A 24,022-nucleotide genomic window follows, 5' to 3' on the forward strand; every position below is an offset into this window, starting at 1 on the left:
TAAAGATATCCTTACAGAGCCCATTATACAGAATTAATACACCCAACTATTTATAACACCAACAATAACAATAGATACCGAATAGGAAACATAACTATACCAGATGTTAGATGCACCCTATCTGGGTTCCAACCACTTGGTCCCTCAAATGGGATAGGGTCTTCTCCCCCTAGGCCCACTCCCCCCAGGGTCCCTTGCCCGGGGGCACCTCCCATGCGGGACCCGGGTTCCCAGTAACTCACAGTTCTTCCTCTGGGTCCCCACACAGTCTCAGGTCTCCTGGAGCCGTTGGCCTTGAGTTGAGGGTTCTTCCCTCTGGTCCCTGTGCCCCGTGTTGGGTACCCAGGGAGCTCCTATGGGAGCTGAGCCCTCACTGGCTCTGGCTCCCCAGCCTCACATCAGGAGTTTTTCCCCTTCGTGGGCCCTTCTCAGAGTACCGGGGCTCTTTTAGTTTAATGCTGAGCCACACTACAGGGCTTTGGCTATCCAGCCTAGAGCCAGGGCTAACTTGAGCAGCCTTGAGCTGCTCCCAGGGCCGACTCTACATGCAACGACCTGCGCACCATGTGGGGCCCGAGCAGCCTTGAGCTACTCCCAGGGCTGGCTCTATGTGCGACACTCATGTACCTCCCTGCCCGGTCGCCTGCCAGAGTTATGGGCCTGAGCCTCCCTGTTGCAGCTCCTAAGGCCCAGGCCCATGTGCCACCCTGCACACCATGGGACCCACCAGCCCTCTGGGGTTGCAGGCTTGAGACACCACTCATGTCTCCCAGAGCCCTTGCTCCGTGGGCCGAAATCTGCACCATGACACCCAGCCACCCGCCAGGCTTGCAGGATCAAACTGCCACTTGCGACTCCCAAAACCTGGACTCCATGCACCAAACCGTGCACCGTGATGGGCCTGAGTGGTCTCACACCACTCCCAGGGCTGGGTCTCCGTGGACCGTCCCCAGGTGCCATTTACAGCCTGAGCAGTCTCACACCACTCCCAAGGCTGCTCCTCCAGTAGTGACTTCAGGAGCCCTGGGCCTATTGCCTGCTGGGGAAGAGCTCCCCAGCTTTTCTTGCTCCACTCTTAAGTCCTTCGAGGCATCTCTTCCCCAGTCTGCTGAGCATGATCCTCTTTTATACTTTTCAGGGGCTCCACCCCCGAAGTTGTCCGGACCTGGCTGGTGCAGTTCCAATTCAGGTCCAGCTGCTCCTTGCCCCCTCCCTTCGGAAAAGGGTGGGGCATTGCTTCCCTTGTTCTGCCTCTGGATTGGTGGGTGGGCTCCACCAATTAAACAACAGACCTTTGATCCTGGGACTCAACCCAAGCTCCAAGAAGGTAAGCCTGTTATATTCATTTTTATTCCATAATGCTTTGCACATTTTTAAATCTATTCAGCTTCAAATCTGGCTTGCACGCTGGGAAATCCCCCTGGAGTGGAGGGGATGGGGCTACACGTGATCCACCTGGGGCCCTGGATGTGGCCAGGACCACTCTAAGAGTTCTGGGGTGATGAGTTTAGGCCAGTGGTCAGCAATATTTCTAGTGGCAGGCTGCAATGTCCTAGCTCAGGTCCAAGGTGGGATAGTATTAGGACCTGGCCATCACTGCCATTATTGCCACCATTTCTCCTTGCCAAGGGTCCTCTGCCACCAGATGTCACCAAAGCCCCAGTTCCATGAGTTGGATCTGGCCCGCGGGCCATGGATTGCCAACCATTGGTTTAGGTAGCTGTGGATGCCAGTGTACCACCCCAAGATAACTTTATACGTAGTAGATACCTAGGAAGACCCAGTGAGCTATGAAACCCACTCCCCTTCAGGGGAAAGACAATGGATTTGAACAGGACCCACTCCCTGGAGGCAGGTGGTGCAAGAGGCACAGGTTGCACCCCTTGCCCCATGTCAGTGAATTGAGCCCTGCATACCTAGCAATTAACACATTCATACATTTCAGTTCAAGGTTTTTTAATTGGCTCAGACTTGTGAAAGCTTTCATGCCAATTAAACAAAACCACTAAAACAGCAAACTCACTGCTGCAATATGTGTAGGCAGCATGGGTGAAGGCCAGGTTCTACAGTCATGTCTGCCTATACTTCTAAGTAACTTAAGAGAGGTAAGTGGCCTAATCCAAATGTCTCATTGATTAAGATTCCTTTAGGCAACCAAACACTGGGCCTCCCTGGAGGAGCCTGGTTTGTACAAAAGGGGGTTGTTATTTTTAGGCAGCAAAATACATCTCTTAATAAAGCTTTTTTCCACCCAGAGATGACTTCACTGGAGTCCATTTCAAAAGTGCTAGTTATTCCACACCTAAGTTATTAGGTTGGACTAACACACTCTCTACAGGCATTTTGCCCGTGGCTCTGAGAGACAGCTGGCAACCAGCGTGTGTTTGCACTTGAGACCTGACAAAATAAAAGGCTCAGTGTCCAAGGACCTGAGGTAGGATTCAGATGATCACTGGAGGAGTCTGGTCCCCGGTAAACCTTTCTGTTCTGTAACGTATATGCTCCTGTGTGTGCTGTGCTGGTAAATAGCTCAGCTGACGTGAAAGGATGATCCTATCCACAAAATGCATGTTCACATGGATGGTGCAATTCTAGCTAGCCAGGAACTCCCGTATAATCTCTGCACAGCCTCTCGTGCAGATTAATCCTGACAGCAGCAGAAAGAAGTAATCTAAGCAGAGCAGAGAAGGTGTGTAGGAGTTGCTGTTTATTGGAGAAGTCTGTGCCCTTTAATTCTGTATCCCTCCCTCTGTGACTGGGTGTGCAGAAGGGGCAGATTCTGGGAGGGGCAAAAGCAGGGCATGACTGTACCTGACAGCTGCTCCCCTGTAGTCTTCTTTCCCTGTGCATGTGAAATATCCAGCCAGAAACTGTTCCTAAGGAAAATAGCAAACCACAGCAGATATTCCTCTTACTAGACCACAGATAGGCACAGGGCAGGGTTTAAAATCAATGTCATTTTTCAGTTAGTTGATTGTTCCTTAGTGTCTGTTTGGTCACTTCAATAACATACTACAGGGCTTGTGTAGTTGGGTACATTCTTTAGGACAAGTCTGTGCCATTTTGATAACAGGTGCTATCAAAACCAGTAACAATAGCAGGCTGACAAAAAGCATAAGACATTTTAGTGCAACAGTCTTTATTTTACAAGCTGTAGACAACTGAAGAGAGGGGCTAGAGTTTCACTATCCAAAAGCTGAATTTGAATATTGGGCATCATTGTATTAAAACCAATTTTTATTCACCCAGGAGGTCAATTTCTTAAAATTAATGGAGTCAGACCAAGGATGAATTTGGGCTTTTATTGTTAATGTTTACTTCCCAAGTCCTGGAAAAGAGCAAAGTCAGAATAAGGATGGATGTAAATGTCAGAATAAGGATGGATGTAAAGAAAACTGCGTGAATGATCAAGAATGACTGTTACTTAAGTGAGAGACTGAGCAGAGAGATAAGGCTCAGCCTTCCAAGTATTTTTTTGTATTTCTGCCTCATTTGCTGTTACCTCAGACTAACCAAAACTCCATGTTTGTCTAATATAAAACAACTATTTTTGTAAAACTGCTCAAGCCACAGTAGTTTAGCTCAACCACACTAATCCACTGCTACACTATGCTGAATGCTAACTATTGAATAAGATGTTGGGTATTAAAGAGGAAGGAAATAATTTAATGTCATGTCAGGGCCTTTCAGTGCATTTGATACAAGACAGAAGGCAGATTTTTCATTGGCAAAGAATAATCTGAGTGGAGGCCTATTTTTCCACTTTCTTGTAACTGGTGTGGACATTTACACCTATGATGAGTGGATATGAATGCTACCAGTCTGAGTTGAGTTTTACATCCAGGTTGCACTTTGTAGGCCAGATTCATCACTGCAGTCCTTTTAAAGCTCAGTCTCGGTAACAGCAGTCAAATCCAGTAACACCATTCACATTTCAATGGCAGGCATTCACTACCCATTTTAAACTCCACATATATGTAAATGATGGCAGAAGGTAGGAAATCACCCAACTGGCAGACACAAGTCTTTCTGTCTTTTACACTGTAATTATGTTTGAAGCAGGAATGTCCTCATATCATATCATATCATATCATATCATATCATATCATATCTCATATCTTCATGTTTATGGAGTAGCTAGCACAGATCCTGATTAGGAGCTTGTTAACGCTACTGGAATACACTTGAATACCAGCCATAAGAAAACATAAAGGTCCCAATTCTCAGCTAGGGCTAGGTCCATTAGCACTGACTAAGGCTGAGAGAAACTTGTGTAGTAAAGAACATTACATTTCTAGAAAAAGAAAAGACCAATGTAAACAGAAAAGGTGGGTCAGCACCAAGGCTCATCCTAAAGGTGGTAAAGCAGATGGTGGAGCTGGTTTTACCAGCTCATCCTAAAGCTGGTAAAACCTTTTTAAGACTCAAGGCATCCCCCATTAGACTCAAGGCACCATTTGTTAGTCTCAAAGCACTTCTCAGAAAATGCCAGCTGTTAGTCTATAGAAAAATAATAAAGCAATTTTTCTTTTGCAAACAGCACAGAAGACTACAACAGGTCAGAATGTATTCAACACTATGGATTTCTATGGGAAATATCTGGGTTTATTTTGTGAAACATGTTTGCACACCTGTCAGTACAAACATTGCGTGGCACCCTGTGGCACCCTTGAAAGGAGCTCAAGGAACCCTAGGGTGTTGTATAGAAAAGGCAGATGCCAGGAACTTTTGACTGGAACCATCCTCATTTATGGAAGAGGAAAATTCTTTACCTTTAAAAGGTAAGTGAAAGACAAAAGGTGTTCAAGAGGCTTTCATTGTATGTGCAACATAACCATGTAATGGGAAGCAGCTCCAAAGCTATCGGCACAATAATCTATAGAGTTTGCCAGGGAGCCAGATGTTCATTGCTACAGGGAAATTATCTTCTCCAGCTTGGCATCTGGGCTCTGCAACTGCCAGTGAAAGAACAGGACTGGAAATGTTACACAGAGGGGCAGGTGGCGCATGGCAATGGCCTTTTCAAATCATTACAAGAAGAAAGTCTTACAATTATTTTTGGCTGAAATGTTATGGGTAAATGCTGTGTAAATACTTTGTGAGCATGGCCCTGGGAGTCATTGAAATTAGCATTTATCGCTTTATTTTTCAGTGAGCTTGGGTAGAAGGTTTCAAGAATGAAAGATTTGGCAGCAATCCCCTTTCAGATAGTATGTTCATCAACAAGCGTATCTCTAAATGAAGTAGCCAGGCCGGCACTCAAACTGTGAATGATTGTGTACTAATTCAGATGTACTTGTGTTGTTAGACATGGAAACTCAAATTCTAGAATACCTTCCTGCAACCAGGCAGTTTGGGAACAAATAGACATGAAAATAAAGAAATTGGAAAAAATAATAGCTGAACAAATAATAACACTCTCTACTTTCTGTGTAAGGAATGAAAAATACTTCATGGATTTCAATGAATTTAGTCTCACAACAATTTTCTGAGACAAGCTGCAGTAATGATAAGTTTGTGGACTGGGCTGGTCTTGGGCTACGTGCTACACAAAACTGAACAAAAGACTGTCCTTCTGTCAAAAAGTACATTTCTGCAGTAGGAAGACCAGGGCTGAAGAGATGTTGGGGCCAGCCACTCCAGGGCTAAGTACAGACATCCAAAAAGCCTGAGCTTGAATTAATTCAATCTTTGCAGGTTAGTCTAACCTGCGTAGATTGAACGGATTTGCAAGTGAACAGACATTCACTTTTGATTCCGGAAATGCGGCCACATGCCTGCAGTGGCTCAGGCCAGAAGCCGGGGGTGCTAGAATGAGCCCTCCCTTCCCTTCTGCAACGGCTTCAAGGCTGGAGGGAAGCTGGCCTGGAGGTGGGGAGGTGACCAGGCCCTGGCAGGCCACTAAGTATGATTGGGGATGGATTTAAAACCCCTACCCTTGCCTTCAGAGACCCCAGCCAGGGCGTGCTTGGAGAGGGAAAGGGGAAGCAACTCCTGCTAGATTTGTCCCCAGAGCAGGGGAGGGGGAATGGCCAGATACTGGCCCGGGCAGCATCTCAGGCAAAGGCGGGGGGCAGGGAGGGATTAAAGTCCCCTGTCTCCCCTCTGTCCTACTGGCTTGGGGACCCTGGCTGGGGTCTGCCTGGCTTTATGCCTCACTGGCCACTCATGTGGCACAGGGCATGGTCAGAGTTGGCTGGCATGGTCCTGTCATCTGCCCACCTAACCCACAGCTGAGGCTGGGGTGCTGAGCCAAGCCAGCCCGTGGGTGGTGCTGAGGGCAGATGCAGAGGGGCTGGCCCAGGATGGAATGCATAGGCAGGGCCTTTCCCAGCTGGCTGAGGCTCCATGACTGCCTAGCCTGGCACACATGGGCAGTGGTGTAAAGGGAATGCTGGTGCAGCTGTGGGTGGGCACCTTGGTAGCGTGACTGGCTGTGCAGGACAAGTTCATCATGCCCACAGCTGCCCGGGCCAGCTGGGAGGCGCCAGTGGGCCCAGAGTCTGGCAGGTGCCTGCTGTGGGGACTTGTGTGCCCACAGCAGCTGCTGTCACACCCCCTGTCCATCACCTTGCAGCACCCAGCCAGCTGCAGTTGCACTGGAAGCTGTGTGCCAGCCAGGGTCAGCAGGGCTGTTTTGCCTCCAGCTGCTGCTGCCACTGCTGCTGCCACGCTGCTTTGGGTGGGCAGGCAGGAAGCTTGAGCCAGGAGGCTCCTGTCCAGTGCATGGAGCTCCTGCTTTAGCCCCTAGCTGCCTTCCACCCACTCCACTTGCCTGGCATGATGAGCAGCCCCTCCAGAGTGGGTGGAAGGCAGCCAGGAGTTGGAGCTGGAGCTCCATGCATTGGGCAGGAGTCCACCCACCCAGAGTGGTATGGCGGGAGCAAGAGCCACAGCTGGAGGTGAGGGGAGCAGAACACCTCAGCCAATGTGCACCTTCTGGTAAGACTGTTCCTGGTGTGGCTGCAGCCAGCTGGGTGCTGCTGTGCTCCACTCGCCTCCTCCTCTTCCCATTCCTGCCCCTGCTGTGCTTTCTGGGTGGGTGGGTTGAGAGTGGTGGGGAGAGTTTCAGCCCAGTGGCTCCCACTGGAGGTGAGGGGAGCAAAGGAACCTCTGGTTGGTCTGTCACCGTGCAGGGGGTACAGCAGCAGTATCTGTAGCCACACAAGCCCCTGTGGCAGATGTTTGCCTGCTCCCAGGCCCATCAGCACTTCCGAGCCAGCCTTGGCAGCCACAGACATGATGAACTCATCCCATGCAGCCAGTCTGACTGCCAAGCCTTCCTGCCCACAGCTGCACTGAAGTGAAGGGTCACTAAAAAGTGCTGCCCAGTCAGGGCAGGGCATGGGACAGAGTTGCAAGTGGTATGTTTGGGGGTGGCATGGGGATGGGAGAAGTACAGCTCTCACCACTGTGTGCACTCCTGGGCAAGTATGGAGGCCATGTGCTTCCCAGATCTGCGAGTGGGGTGAGGGCGGGCTGCTGCCGTGGGCCTTGCCCCGGGCAACAAACTTCATTGCTACGGCACTGCCCTTCGCCTTAGCGGGCCATGCCGGCTGGCATGTGCCCATGCTCCTATCCTTGCTCTGGTAGAGAGAAGAGGGATGGGGCCAGCCCTACTCTCTGGAGCAGACAGCACAACCCAGCCCAGGTCTGAAAAGCATGCTGGGATGTTGGGGGACTGTGATCAACTTAAAACCAGGAGGGGGTCTGGGGCAGAAGCTCCATAAACCGGTTTGACCCAAATCAGTTAAGTCTGATACTACATTCTACCAGGTTTATCTTAAACCAGTTTTGGCCATTTTGAAACTGGTTTATGTGCACTGAACTTATGTTCTGTTACAGGTTTAATCCAGTTTCTGATCACTTAAACCAGTTTATGCGTAGCTTCTGTCCCTATCCCAGGGGTAGGCCCTAAACTGGCATAAACCACATTAGATTCACTGAGGAGTTCCACGAAGGACAATTTACTACTTCCCTTGAGGCTCCTCATCTTTATCTCTTGGGCTAAAAACAGATGTCAGAATTGTCTGGGGAGGAAGGCTTTTATGCTGGGATTCTATAGGTGGCCAACCCTGTTGTCCCACCTTATGTAACTGTGAAGTTTTTCTCTGTTGCCTGCTGCTTGTGCTCACTTTCTTAATTCATTATGACTGCTAGATGATAACCTGGAGTAATGGGGTGACACTAGGAACTAGAAAATGCTGTAAAAATCAGGAATCAGAATTCGTGGTAGAGGTGATATCTTTTATTAGAACTAGATGTTTGCAAAAAAAATAATTATTTGCAAGCTTTTGGGCACAAGCACCCTTCTTCAGGCATAGGAGAAAAGATTGTAAAAGTTCTCCTCCATAAAAATGAAAGTACATATTTCATAGGAGAGCTGAAGGTGTGGTAAAATCTCCTGTTTGGAAGTTTATTTTATGCAGATTAGCAGCATGATACCTAGACTCCTGGTGGTCCCATATGAACTTTTAGTATCAGTGTCCCCTTCACCAGAGATAATGATAATAATCATTTTTAAATTACCATTTTTGGGCCCCCTTTCTGTATGGGCCCCAGGTGGCCGCCTAGTTCTACCATGCCTGCCTGTGTCATTTTATATGCAGATTAGGCTCAAAGAAAAGTTAGCATAGTTTGTTTATCTCAAAGTTGTTTGGTGGCAAACAGGATGTAGAGTAATATTTCCTTCTGGTTATGCTGTTTCATATTTCACAGAAGAGTAAAAAGATGGAATGCTCTTCTTCATAACCCAAAGGAAACATGACTACATCCTGCTTGCCATCAAACAATTTTGAGGTAAACAGAACTGTTCCAAACAGGAGATTCTACCACACCTTCAACTCTCCTATGAAGTATGACCTTTTGTTTCTACCCCAGGAAGACTTTTACAATCTTTTCTCCTATGCCTGAAGAAAGGTGCCTGTGCCTGAAAGCTTGCAATTGAAGAATTTTTTTTGCAAACATCTAGTTCTTCTAATAAAAGATATCACCTCTACCACGAGTTCTGCTCCCTTTTGCCTCTAGACCAATATGGCTACAACCTGGATACCTGACACTTGGTAAAAATCAGGAGCACTTCCTAAGAGTCAGCAGTCTCAGAGTTCCTGAAGGGGAAGCTATAAGCCTTGGGACATAGCAAACTAGCTTAGATCAACCCTCTGCAGGGGAATCTAATCTTACAATGTCTTCAAGACAGGGATAAAATGACCTAAAAGGTATTACTGTGATCTCAATTCACTGGGGACACACACTTTAGCTGACTGATTCTGGTCAAATAAAAAGCTGCCATGCACTCAAAAGATATCAGTTCCCTCACCATTGCTACACTTCATAATTAACTCCCTCAGGTGAAAGCAGTCATTCACACCTCTCAGGACTACCGTTTTCGGCTTTCTGCAGACTCAGGCAGGCAGTGACACTCAGAAGTTTTTCTTTGCAGCCATAAGGGGTAATTGCCTTTTCAATGAAAGCTTTGAGTCCACTGGAATCGCTAGAGAAGTCTGGGGGAGCAATGCATCTCAGAAAAAGGCACACTCGGCTGGTCCTAGTTGAAGGGACAAGCACAGATTTTATTCCACGCAGGAAATGTCCGTACTGGCCTGACTTCTCCTAAGGACAAATAGGTCTGTGTGTGGGAGGGGGCAGAAGGAAGGGCTCCAGCAATGGGACAGTTTGTGTATATCAGGCCTATGCCCAACAGGTTGATTTTTCAGACTGCATGCCTTCATTCACCTGTGCAGGCACACAGGTTCCTAAAGTACTGGGCCTGCTGAGTGCCACTCAGGTGGGCAAAGAGGGACACAAATTTAGGGGTTTAAAAGTGTCTGTGGAATGGGGAAGAAGTCCAAAAAATGACAGGGGTCTCCTAGAACAGTGGTTCTCAACCTGTTTTCTCCTGGGCCCCATTTGCAAAGATCCATGGCTTGTCCTGACCCACACACCTTGGCTGATCCCCAGCCTTCAGCTCCCTACCCCTGGGCTCACTCCCAACCCGCAGCCTCCTGCCCTCCCTCCCCCCGACCTGCTGCCCCGTCCTACTTGGGCTGGAGCACAGTGACTGCGTTGGCTCCAGCTTATGTGGGCAGCAGTGGAGCGAGTCCGATCCTGGCACGGGCTGGAGGGAGAAAGAGGAGAGGCCTATGGCACCTCATCTACCCTGGGCTTGGCTGGAGTTGCCATGCCATACCAGGCATCTTGATCATGGCCGGTCCCAACCTACAACAGTGTGTCCAGCCACCCCTGCAAGCATTGGCCCTGTCCCCAGTGCTGCCAGCCTGGCCACATAGCTCTCCCATACCCCCTTCCCTGCTGGAAGGGGCAGATGCCCTCCCACCACCCCTCTGCCCTGCTGCAGCTCACACTCCTTTTAAATATTCTTGCAACCCACTTTTGGGTTGTGACCCACGGGTTGAGAAACACTGTCCTAGAACATAAGGAGTGCCACACTGGGTCACATCACCGATTCATCTAACCCACTATTCTGTATCTCACAGAGGCACAAAACAGACACTAAGGGAAAAAGTCCTATCGAGACTGATCTGTCCCCTGCCCCTTTACAGCTTCCAGCATTTAGAGGCCTACACACTCCTAATGTAGAACTTGTACTCATAAATATAATGCTTAATATCCACTGGCACAGACCTATCCTTCATGGAGTCTAGTTCCCTTTGAAATCTGGTTAAACAGTCAGCCTCTATAACATTTGTGGCAGCGACTTTCACAAGTTTGTTACACACTTCGTGAAAGAGAACTTCCTTTCATTAGTTTTAAACCTGCCTCCTGATCATTTCTTTGTGTGTCCCTATGTCCTGATATTGTGCGGACAGGATGGTTTTGATGTCCCGTTCTTTGCTGGACAGGCTCACTCAGCCTTTTAGATTCTCCTTGATTCACTCTCTAACATACCAGGAGAAGCATCACCTCCTCCTAACATCAGTCTCCAGGAGTCCCAGTGCTCTGTGGCTTAGTAGGGGCCGAGTCCTTGTGAAAGTGTGATAAACTGTCATTGCCAAGCTGGAGGCCAACATGCAAGGAGATGATCCAGACTTTTGAGTTTCATGATGACCATCTGTGGTGTAGCCTTCCCCAGTGGTACTTAAAGAAGGGGAAATCTCCTGACGCAGGTCAGGCAGTAAGGCTTACCAAAGCTAGACTGATAATCCCCACTTATTCACCCCATTCTGTGGCCAAGGGGGCCTGAATCTCCCTGTAACAGAGAGCCAGAGGGCTCCTCTTACTTTAAGAGAATGCAGCAGGCCAGGAGCTCAGGCTGGCTCTTAATTAAAAGGGGAAACTCCTATATGTGGCTGGGAAGCAACAGGACAGAAAGGGGGCAGGACTTCAGGGTGTGTAAGCCCAGGGCTAGAGTCAGAGCAGGTGGTCAGTTCCTGCAGGTAGCAGGGGGAGGAGCTCCTGATCAGGATGGCTGCAGAGAGGGATTGACCAGCACCCAGGCTGTTTCCGAAGTGATGCAAGTAAAGGGCTAACAGCGACTTGCAGACTACAGGGCAGCTGCTGCATCAGTGGCAGCAACCCTGCCAGGAAGCTGTGCATGCTGGTCAGGACCTGGGTGGTGCCCTTAGCGGGTGCAAGGCAGTGCCCTTAGCAGGCATAGGGCAGGTGGGATCACTGCCTGGGCTGCCCCAGGTGACAGTGGGTAGGGCTCAGCCTCATGTGGAGAGCTGCAGGGGCAGCTGTGGGCTGCATACAATCAACTAGTGGGCCAGATCCAGCCTACAGGCCATATTCTGCCCCCACCCATTCCACCAGTATAGGCGCTGTAGGCCTCTGGAGACAGGTACCATGTAGCAGCTGACAACCATAGAAGCTAGTGCTACACTAACACCTGTGAGGTGTGGGCATGGCTGGAAGGGCAGAAGGAGACTACGAATAGCCCTTAAGGTGACTGGTTCCTTGGGGTACTCACAGGCCACAGGGACCCCGCTTAGGGCATTAAACAACAGGACTGGGATGGACTCACTGGTCAAGGCAGGATAAGACTCACTTACAGGTCCGGGGGCAGCCTCCATTCTACAACAGGAAAAATAATTCCATTGTGGTGTAGTAGGCAAGAGGAAAAGGGAGGTTACCCTGGGGAGCCCAGTGGGGCTGGAGCTGCATGGCCACCAGGGGAGCATCACAGACGCCCCTGGGGAATGGTCCTGTTATACTCCCATAGATAGTGACCAGTGCAAAAGAGAAGCAGTAGCAGAGTGCGCTTGGCACAGCAGGTCTGAGTGCAATCCTCCACACTGTTCCCTGTCTACTCCCTGTCAGACAGAGAGGCACCAATATTTGGTCTCCACTTCCCTCCAGCCAGCAAAGAGGAACAGTCCTGCACACCCTGGAACAAGAAAGGAAGGCACAGACATGTCTGAATGGATGAGAAATGATGAAAACAGAGCCTAGAGAATCTCTCTGGGAGGTAGATTAGAGAGCAAGCATTGGCATTAACAGCCTACGTCAATCCCCATCCGTCTGAGCACGAGCCTTGCCCAGTTTGGCACAGAAACCTATTTTCTTTGCGAGTTTTTCTCGCTAGTTTGGGAGATATTTTATCATTGCTCTCTCCCACACACAGCACATGCTCGGCTCTCAGGAGGAGAGCTGCTTACATCTACAAATTACGCCTTTCACATGGGTTAATAGAAATGACTAAAGTGTACATTTGGTAAATGCCCTATTAGCTCACAACCCACACATGCTTTACAGCCTTCATTGGGATTTCTCACCATTGTAGCTCATTTTCTGACAGGAGCCAAGTGCCCCTCTGCTCCTGACTCTGGAAAAGCCAGTTACCTGTACCTCTGTCCCATAGTTTAACCTGTCTGACTCGGAAGATCATTTTTAGAAGGGTGGACTATGTGTATGCATGTGTCTGTATATATACATACATGCACACAGAAACACACACACCAGTAATTAAGTATAATTAAGCAAGGAAAAAAATTGAAAAAAGACCTGTATAACAACATGATCCTACCATGAGCACTGTTTATTCTTCTAAGGTAAACATGAGACTTGCTGAAGAAATAAAGTCAGCTCCCTTAGGCTTTCTTCACAGAGCTTTCTGTATGTGCTTTGGGATCATGATTTTGTTTTTAGAGCAAAAACCTAGTTGTACAGTTAAATGAAAGATCAATACATGTAGGGTGCAGTAAGATAGCTAACAATGATATGAATTATAAAATGTTCTTGCCTTAATAAAAAGGCAGTGAATAATGGTAATTTGCAATACTCATTAGTGCATCTGACCAACCAGATTTTACAGCATTCAGCAGCAGCTGTAAAAAAAGAAAAGCACTGGGCTTGGGTATGTGTGATCTGAAGGGGAAGGCAAAACAGGGTCTGCATGCTACCTTCATGTTCTCCAGATTGTGAGTCAACAGGTAAATTAGAACAGGCTCTCAGGCTCTGAATTGCTTTAATTTGGCTGCAGAAGTCCCAAAGAGACCATGCTAGTTACAGTAATGCAGCTTTGATCAGACCATGTCCCTTGCCACATCCCCTATCCAAAATCACTGCTGTGGGAACCCAGGTTTGAACCACAACACAGCAAATGCTAGTGGTATGAAAATAAGTGGGATTTTGTCATTAGAAATCGAGTATCCATTTGAGTGCCCACTTACAGGTGCAAATAGCAGGTAGGTGAATGTTGGACATACCTAGGATGTGACAAACTGGGAAATACTTGTATTATTCTTATGAATCTTGTGCATGGCACAGTGTGTCTGCCTGTGATGGGTTACCTGCTGTGGAGTTGGATCAAACAGAGTTGTTAAAGGAATCATGCCGGAAAGGTAAAACAATGCCCTAGATAAGAGACCTAGAGGAAACAATGGAAAACTGTTTATTGGAGAATAACGTCTATCTGGCTCCAGGCAGGCTGAGAATAGTTTACTCTTCTCAAGGCTAAGACTAGGGTCAAAAGGAAGGTACCAAACTTTACAGGACCCTGGAGTTTAGAAAAGATTGGAGGCTGGGAGGAGGGGGGAGGGGTTAATGAGTATGAAAGCTGCCAGAGGAGTGTCAGTGAAGCCAAGAGACTAGCCGGGAGACGCAGAGGCACTCTGCATGGCACAACTGTGCTACCATGCAGAATACCTGAGCCAGCTCTGAACATACCCTGAATACATCCCATTTCTCAGCAGGGGAACACCATGTTACCATGTTCTACTGCTTCCAGAGTGAGCCACTTCATTGAGAACTAGCTTGGGTACCTCTGCTGGGCAGTATGCTGTGCTGTGTAGACATCACCACAGATACAAAGGGGATGCCAGCTGTGAGCAAACAAGGTTCTTTGGGTAAATCTGATATCTTTTATTAGACCAACTCAAATAGTTGGAAAATTCTTCTTTGCAAGCTTTTGGGTATAAATAGCCTTCATCAGGCTAAGGAAGCATCTGCAGTTGGTTTGTGCTTTTCCTGAGTGGAATGAATAGTAAAGAAGCCAGAGGCTGATGTGCATGCAAGAAAGGCAATCAGTGAAGATGGTGTGAGTAGAACACCTTAGCTGGGCTGAGCTGGGGTTTAGCAGAGCTGAGGAGATGGGCTCACAGAAGCTAGTGAGAAAAGATTAAGGTGTAGGTGAGAATGAAGCATCCAGCCCTTTTACTGTTTGTCCCCTTTGAATGAATACTTTTGCAATGAAGGAAGGCTTTGTTCTGAAGATGCTGTTTTTTTAACAGGACCTCACAGGTTCTCAAAAAGAAAGGGCTCATAGGTGCCAAGGACAGCTGGGCCTGTTGCATCAATACAGTGATGGATACCAACCCAGGGCTCACGATCAACCAGTCAAACCCCAAGCCTCTTTAGGTCAATCCTGGGCTGGGAGAACAGCTGTGCACACATACATGTGCACACCTGCCACTCCCAGCCCCAGTGGGTCAATCTGTGGGAGAGGGAAGGGACGGGTGCCAGACTGAGGCCCCTGCAGTAAGGGACCGACCTGTGGCTCAGCCAGGAGAAGGGGAAGTAGGACCCCAGCCCCATTGGGTGGTGGGAGGATTGGAACCCCAGGGGGCTTCTCTGGGGCGACAACGGGTTCCCTCCTTTGGCTGCTGGGTGGGCAAAACTCAGGCCAGCAGAGGCAGAGAAGTGGGGTTGGGCCCCAACACAGCCCATGTCTGGGACTCTCCACCACCCAGGGGCATATGGGAGTGGGGCTCCTGCCACTAGGTGCAGCCCAGTGTTAGAAATGGAGTATTGTTAGAAATGCACAGCTTGCATCTTGCGCCTGATAAGAAAGAAACACTGCCAAGGACTTTTCTCCTTGCCCAGCCTTGCCACAGCTCTTCTTATACTAAATCACAGACTCTCCCCCAGCTTCTCCTAGCCTTTCTCATGCAGATTACAGAAGCTGGAATTCAACTGACTCTGTCCTTGAAAGGGAGGAGGGGTTTAAACTCTTGGTGACCTATAGAACTTTCTGAGCATGCTCAATTAGCTGATGCATATTTACTTCTCCGCCCTGCATACTTAAGTAGTTAATTATAATGTACATGCGATGGATGTAGTGATGTAACCACATATATGTTTGTATGAAACGGAAATGAGCTGTAAGAGTTCCTGTTTCTGCACACGTGCCCAGGAGGAAAAAGATAAATACAGCCTGCAAAAATTCCTTGGTGGATTCAGAGTAATCTGAGTCTTTGACTCTGCTCTGACCCTATTTGCAAATACACCTTTTGTGCCATCTAATGAGCGTGTGTCTGTGATTTTAGTGGACTCCAAGAAACGGACAGCAATTTTTTGCAACAAATCTGGCGATCCAGCCAGGAGAGTTCTTGGACTACCCCGGAATTCAGTGACAAGATTGTCTCTGCCACCACGGGGAGTGCGCACCGAGCCGCCTTTTTGGGCTCGCCCAGGGGGCTTAAGACGTGAGTCAGAATATCCGGGAATTTAAAGGCTCCTGTGCAAATTTTTGGTTTCTGAGGACACCAGACACACATTCCAGCATTCTGATTGAGATCTCTGGGGTATCTGAGTGAGTATATAAATTCCCTTGCCCAATTTGGTCTGGCTCCAGGAACAAAGACGCGTTCGATTTGGTTTAATACTGGGAAATTTTCGGCCTGGTATAAGAGAACCGTCTGTAACTAGGATCTTTTGGTATTTGGTGTGCATTGGACGCACTTTTGTGGGCAATGGGTGCGGGTCGCTCCCGTGTAGAAAACTCAGATGCGCCTTTAGGTTGTATATTACAAAACTTCAGTAAATTTGGAAAGCAGGCAGATTATCGAGTGAAGATGAAAAAGGGTGATTTAATTAAGTTTTGTCAACTCGAGTGGCCAACATTTGGGGTCCACTGGACCCCGAAAGGATCCTTTGTAGTAAAAGAAGTGATAGCTATCCATGAAATAGTTATGCAGAACGGATATTGGAATCAATTTCCTTATATCGATTGTTGGTTGTGTGTGGTTCAAAATCAGCCACCTTGGATTAAGAAATGCTTAGTAAAGTCTCATGTGATGGTTGTTAAAGGAAAAACTCGAGGAGGACCGCCTGTACTCCCTGAGTCTAATGAAGGGGGGAATTCTGAATTGGCTGAGTATTGGACCCGGTCTCAGGTCACAACCCTGTCAGGTAGCGAGGATGAATCAGACACCTCCTCGGGATCCAGTCCCTCTGCACCACCGCTCCCTCCCTCAGGGAAACCACCACCAGTGTATCAAAGTATACCTAATGATTCAGAGCGTGAGCCTCAGCCAAGTGCCCCATCTGAATCAGGGAATAAGGGCTATTATTTGCGCAAGACTGTAGAATCACAGCCGGTGCTGAACTGCCCGCTGCGAGAGGTTATCGGAGAGGGGGGCAATGCAACTTTTGTCTACACCCCATTTAGTACTTCAGATTTATTTAACTGGAAGAATCAGAGCCCCTCTTTTCATGAAGACCCTGAAAAGATGAGGGACCTGTTTTGATCTATTGGGCAAACCCATCGACCCACTTGGGCTGATGTCCAGATGATGCTTCAAACCCTCCTGACCCCGGAGGAGAGGAGATTAGTGTTGGGGACGGCAGAGCGCATTGCAGCAGCCAGGGTAGAAGCGGAGGGAGCTGCTGGTCGTACCTTGCGTGATACCTGCCCTGTTGAGGAACCAAGATGGGATAATCATACTGCAGAAGGAAGAGAGCTGAGTGCACGGTATCTGGGGATTATAGTGGAAGCAATGGGGAAGGCAGTGCCTCGGGTTACTAATCTGTCTAAATTGTATGAAGCGAGACAGGGAAGAGAAGAGGATCCCTCAGCTTTCCTCGGGAGGCTGTATGAGGCGTTCCGCAGGTTTTCGGACCTAGATCCAGAAGCCCCAGATAATCAACACATGGTAAATCTTATGTTTATTGGTCAATCCGCTGCTGATATTCGTAAGAAATTACAGAAAACTGAGGGAGGTGCTGGGAAACCGATTTCAGAGCTGGTGGAAATTGCATATAAGGTATATGGGAATCATGAGCATATGCAGGAGCGCAAGGAGGATAAAAAGGCTCAGCGACAGATGGCAGCGCTGGCAGCTGCTATAACTGGAGGTAACCCTGGAAAGGCTGGGATGCAGAAAGGGAAAGGAGAAAGAGTGGGAGCTGACGTTTGTGCTTACTGCAGGGAGAAAGGACACTGGAAGAGGGAATGCCCAAAGTTGAAGGAGAAGAGAGAGGGTGAAACGAAAGGTCACCTCATGCGGGCAGAGGAAAAGGGTGAGGACACAGAATGAAGGGGACGGGGATCTAAGACCACTACCCTTCGGGTTGGAGCCCGAGAAGATCCCATGGTAACCATTAGGGTTGGTGGCAAAAACTTTGAAGCCTTGGTGGATACTGGGGCTACATTTTCAATGATTCCAGAAAAAAACCCCTGTGCAGGAACTAGTGAACAGCATGTACTTGTGGAAGGGATTGAGGGAACGCAATCCCGACTCCCTGTTTGTAAACCACTCCTCAAAGTGGGGGACCATTTGCTTGAGCACTCCTTTGTATATTCTCCAAATTGCCTGGTTGCACTACTTGGGCGGGACCTACTCACAAAATTGCAAGCTGAGATATTTTTCAGAGACGACCAGATGATGGTCCAGCTACCTGTCAAGCAGAGCTCGAACTATCAGATGGCTCTCCTGGAGGACCGACGCCCTGCAGTAAGTTCGGAAGATCACATGACTGGAGTAGACCCTTCGGTATGGGCTGATGGAACCCCTGCACGAGCTAAGTCGGTCTCCCCAGTAAGGATCATACTCAAGGATGGGGAGGGGCCCGTTCGGGTAAAGCAGTATCCACTCAGCCAAGCGGCCAGAGCTGGACTCAAGCCATTAATAGAGAAATACAAGAGGTGCGGATGGCTACTGAAAGGGTCCTCACCCTATAACACCCCCATTCTTGGAGTGCCGAAGGCAGATGGGGTTTCATACAGACCGGTCCAAGACCTGCGAGCACTAAATAAGAAGGTCCTTTCAGACCATCCTGTAGTCCCGAACCCACACACGATTTTGACACAAGTACTGGGGGAAGCTGAAGTATTTTCAGTGCTAGATTTGAAAGATGCTTTCTTCTCCATTCCCCTTCACCGAGAGAGTCAAACATTGTTTGCTTTTGAATGGGAGGATCCAGATACTTTCCATAAAGCCCAACTCATGTGGACAGTTCTCCCACAAGGATTTGTAGCAGCCCCCCATATTTTCGGACTTGCCCTTCAGAAGGACTTGGAGGAGTGGAAGGGATCACACCCCGCAGTGACTCTCCTCCAGCATGTGGATGACCTGCTAGTTGCAAGCCCAAACTTGCAGCTCTGTGAGAAAGCCACCAGGTCACTGCTAAACACTCTAGGGGAAAAAGGATATAGAGTCTCTAGAGAGAAAGCCCAAATATGTCAGCCTCAAGTTACATTTTTGGGATATAAGCTCTCAAAAGGAGTCAGAGCCCTGAGTGCAGATCGCATACAGGCAATCGAAGGTCTAACCTCACCTAAGTCACCCAAGGAGCTGCGGGCATTCCTAGGGCTAACTGGGTTCTGTCGACTATGGATACCAGATTATGGTGGGAAGGCTAGACCACTGTATGACTCACTGACTAAGAAGAGTCTCACTAAATGGAAATGGAATAAAGAAATGCAGCATGCCTTTGATCTGCTTAAGGCAGCATTAATCCAGCCCCCTGCCCTGGCCATCCCAAATAGTAAAAAGCCATATCGACTGTATGTTCATGAGAATTGAGGGGTCGCATCAGGGGTGCTGACACAGCCATCAGGCCCAACCTGGAGACCCGTGGGATATTACTCAAAGGTTCTAGATCCAGTTGCACTCGGGTGGCCAGCCTGTCTTCGGGCTGTGGCAGCCACAGCAGTGGTTGTTGAAGAAGCCCAGAAGATAGTCATGGGTGCGGATATGGAAATACACACCCCTCATGGAGTTCCCCAGATTCTAGGGACTGAGGGAGGAAAGTTTTTCAACCCCTCCAGACAATCACAGTATGAAATATTTTTGCTCTCTAATCCAGGACTTACTTTCAAACATACTACGGCCTTGAACCCTGCAACCTTGCTGCCGGAGCCAGGGAAACCGACGCATGACTGCCTTGAGGTCCTGAATCAAACTACACAGGTGCGGCCTGATCTTGCTGAGGACCCAATTGAAGACCCGGATGCTGAATACTTCGTAGACGGCTCCAACTCTGTCATCGATGGAAAAAGACGAACAGGATGTGCAGTGGTAACCTTGGATAAGGTAGTATGGAGGGAGTCATTGCCAAGCTCATGGTCGGCACAGGCCGCGGAACTCACTGCGCTCACCCGAGTGTTACAGCTGGGGACAGGCCAGCAGGTTAATGTATACACTGATTCTCGCTATGCTTTTTCTATGGTCCATGCGCACGGACTATTGTGGAAAGAAAGAGGTTTCATTACAGCTTCTGGGAATAAAATTGCTAACGGCCCTCAGATTATCAAGCTACTAGAGGCACTCCACCAGCCTAAAGAGGTAGCAGTCATTCATGTGCGGGCCCATGGGAAGGCTGCTGAGGAAAAGCATAAGCTTGGAAATGCAAAGGCTGATGCGGCAGCAAAGGAAGCCGCATTTATTGGTGGAAAAGCGGAGGAAGTATCCAGGCAGGCCTTGTCCCATGCCATATGGCCATACGTCCAGGATTTAGTCCCGCAGTATTCCCCTGAAGAAGATAAATTTGCACAGAAAGCTTGTGCAAAAAAGAACTCCCGGGGTGGCGGATAGTACCGGGAGGAAAGGTCATGATACCCAGGCCATTGCTTCGGGAGGTGCTGCAACAGCTCCATGCAAGAACCTATATGGGAGGCTTGGCTATGGGTGATCTAGTGATCCGCCAAGCAGTAGCCCCAGGGCTATATGTAGAAGCTCAGCGTATTGCTACCAGGTGCATCACATGCCAGAAAGTAAACCCTCAGAGGAAACCCCCTGTGCCAATGGGAGGTAGACCCTGGGCAGCGTACCCTGGACAAGCATGGCAGATTGATTTTGCCGAGCTCCCACGGTCCAGACATCATGGGTTTTTACTTGTCATGGTAGACCAGCTCTCTGGTTGGGTCGAGGCATGGCCCACCAGGACTGCCACTGCGGCTACAGTAGTGAAGTATTTGTTGCAGGAGATCATTCCCCAGTATTCTCTGCCTGAATCCATCGAGTCGGATCAAGGACAACACTTTGTGGGAAAGGTAGTTCAAGAAGTCGCACAAGCTCTCAAGATCACTTGGAAACTACACACACCATGGAGACCACAGAGTTCAGGACAAGTGGAACGCATGAATAGGACCTTAAAGACTCTACTCACCAAAATCTGTATTGAAGCATGCCTTAAGTGGCCTCAAGCATTGCCGCTAGCTCTTACTTGCATTTGAAACACTCCCCGACGGGTCATTAAATTAACCCCATACGAAATTATGTTTGGCAAACCCCCTCGAGTCTTACCCCTTGGGATGCAAGAAAATGTAACTTTTGAATTAGGTAATAGCGAGCTTCATATGCACATTATTGCTTTGCAGTCTGTCTTGTCTTCTCTTCACAGGTATGCAGCCTCCTTTCAGCGTCTGCCTTTAGACGTACCGGTACATGACTTCTGCCCGGGAGACTGGGTCTTGGTGCAGCGGTAGAAAAAGGAACCTTTGACTGAGAGGTGGAGTGGCCCTTTCCAGGTACTTCTAACAACCCACACCGCTGTAAAGATTGCTGGCCATGACCGTTAGATACACCATACCCATGTGAAATGACATCCACGAGCGTCAGGGGACACCAACTCCCAAGACGAACTCACTCCGGAAGCTGAGTCGTCCTCGGAACAAGAAGCCAGCAAGTGGAGCTGTGAACCTACTGGTGATCTCCAAGTGCGCCCGAGACGGCTTAATCAAAGTTCAGAAAATTAGACAAGAAAGTAAAAAGAAAAAGTTTAGGCTGTATTTGATCTCAAGAAAGGGAGAATATGGTGGGAATCTTAATATGCCTTGTTGCTATCTATGTAGTAAGAGAAGCAGGATTGAGCAGCCCTAGCTGCCAGCCTATATCCCCGCTTCCCCCAATTGCTCCCCCAGGGACAACTTTGTATGTTGACATGATGGAAAGAATTGCAGGTACCTTCAATCTTACCAACTGCTGGGCCTGTGGGGGACTCCGAGAGGCCGGAGAACAGTGGCCTTGAAGGGCTTTTCCTTTGGCCCCAAAATGGTTGGTAAGTGATAAGGCGGATGTTAAGAGTACTGGTCAAGAATGGGATAAGAACCGCAGCTGGGATCTTTCCCAAGTGGCATTAGGAGAGTACTGTATTAGCAATAATGGTACAGGGACGAGTTTGGGACATAGCCAGTGTACATGGACATTGAAATGGGTCCGAACATGCACTACCTGTTATGCCCTTAATTGCAGCAAGTATGCAGGTCAATGGAATTCTACTGCTGTTAAGCTCCCAAACTCCACATGGATGAAATGTAACCCATCCACTCCACAATCATCCCCGTATGATGAAGAGACCTGCTTCAAAAAGATTGATAACCACCACAGTTGAAGGGATGCAAGTTGCAGCAGTCCCCCTCAAAGCGCAGACTGTAGCAAAAGTCATGTACTCAGAAAAATTCCACGTAATTATCTTGATCTGCCTAAATGAAAATGGGGAGTAGAAAGCATCTTGAGGGGGGAATATTGTTAGAAATGCACAGCTTGCATCTTGCGCCTGATAAGGAAGAAATACTGCCAAGGACTTTTCTCCTTGCCCAGCCTTGCCACAGCTCTTCTTATACTAAATCACAGACTCTCCCCCACCTTCTCCTAGCCTCTCTCATGCAGATTACAGAAGCTGGAATTCACCTGACTGTGTCCTTGAAAGGGTGGGGGGCGGGTTAAACTCTTGGTGACCTATAGAACTTTCTGAGCATGCTCAATTAGCTGATGCATATTTACTTCTCCGCCCTGCATACTTAAGTAGTTAATTATAATGTACATGCGATGGATGTAGTGATGTAACCACATATATGTTTGTATGAAACGGAAATGAGCTGTAAGAGTTCCTGTTTCTGCACACGTGCCCAGGAGGAAAAAGATAAATACAGCCTGCAAAAATTCCTTGGTGGATTCAGAGTAATCTGAGTCTTTGACTCTGCTCTGACCCTATTTGCAAATACACCTTTTGTGCCATCTAATGAGTGTGTGTCTGTGATTTTAGTGGCCTCCAAGAAACGGACCGCAATTTTTTGCAACACCAGCAGAGCCCTTGGGGGCTTGTGCCCCCCCCGGTGCTCCGAGGACCATGCCACCTCCACTCCTGTGCTCCGGGTACAGCAGGCAGCCTGCAGCAGCAGATGCTTTGTCCCAGAGCACAGGTGGGGGGTGCATGGGCCCCCAAGGCCTCCACTAGGCTGCACTGAGCAATGGGAGCCCCCCTCATGTGCCCCTGCATGGCAGAGAGTCCCAGACCAGAGCAGGGCATGACCCCAACTGTTATAAACTTTGTTATTTCTACATTTTCTTTCAGCTGAGCCTCACCCCCTTATCCACCCGGCAGTGGGGTACATGTCCCGGTGGGGGGCAGGATGGGGGAGGCAAGACAGGGCAGGGGGAGAGGCAGTAGATCCTGGGGTGCTCTTTACTTCCAAAAAGTGATCTTCACCATAAAAGGTTTGGATACCACTGCATTAATAGGTTTGGGAAATGGGGGCTCATCTCCAGACATCCAGGCTGACAGTGATTGGACCACAGGACTCTGTCCAGAGTGAGATACAGGAAGCTTGGACTGTCATCTATACGGTCTGCTCAGGAAAGGAAAGATGAGCAACTTGTCATGTAACCACGATAATTGGTTTTGCTTTTGGCTAAGTGCCCAAGCCTACTGGGCTCCTGGTTAGAGGGGCAGTGGGGAACACTGCTAGTATTTGCAGTGCTGCTTTCCAATGGTGCAAGGTACAGGGCAAGGAACTCCAGCGCAGCTCTGTCATATTCACCAAAGAGAATATGACCCCAGCCCTGCAACGAACACTGGAACACAGGTGAGAAGCAGGGATTTTTGCTAAAGGTGTAGGAGAGGCTGGGGGAGGGAAACAAATGCAGCACAGGAATATAGGAGAAGACTGTTACTGCTGCTGTGGGCACAGGGTTAGAAAATCTGCAGGGGGAAATTGCAGCATTGCATTTAGCTGGGTTGATGTAGGTGGGGATGGTCCTCCTTGGAGCAGGACTAGATGCCCTCCTGAGGTCCCTTCCAACCCCCATTTTCTATGATTCTATGATCAACCCTGCTCCAGCTGCATAGAAAGGTTCAATTCATAGGAAACTCCTTGCCTAGCATGCTTGGGCAAGGGTCAAACACAACCGGCAGCCAGAGCTTTTGGCTGCACTATTTTGTCAGGACAGGCTGCCTGAACCGAGTACTGAAATATAGCTGCAGGCTCTTGCACACAAGCCCAGATGCAGGTAGTTACAAGTCCAATACATGCCAGTAGGCAAACAAGCAAGTTCTGAAAAGGTGTCCCAGGGGATGTATGATATGTTTACCTAGTTGTTACCAGCAGTGCACTAAGAAA

The sequence above is a fragment of the Crocodylus siamensis genome, chromosome 1 (genome assembly GCF_052110815.1).
Source record: "Crocodylus siamensis isolate JL-2025a chromosome 1, ASM5211081v1, whole genome shotgun sequence".
In the NCBI taxonomy this organism is placed as follows: domain Eukaryota; kingdom Metazoa; phylum Chordata; order Crocodylia; family Crocodylidae; genus Crocodylus; species Crocodylus siamensis.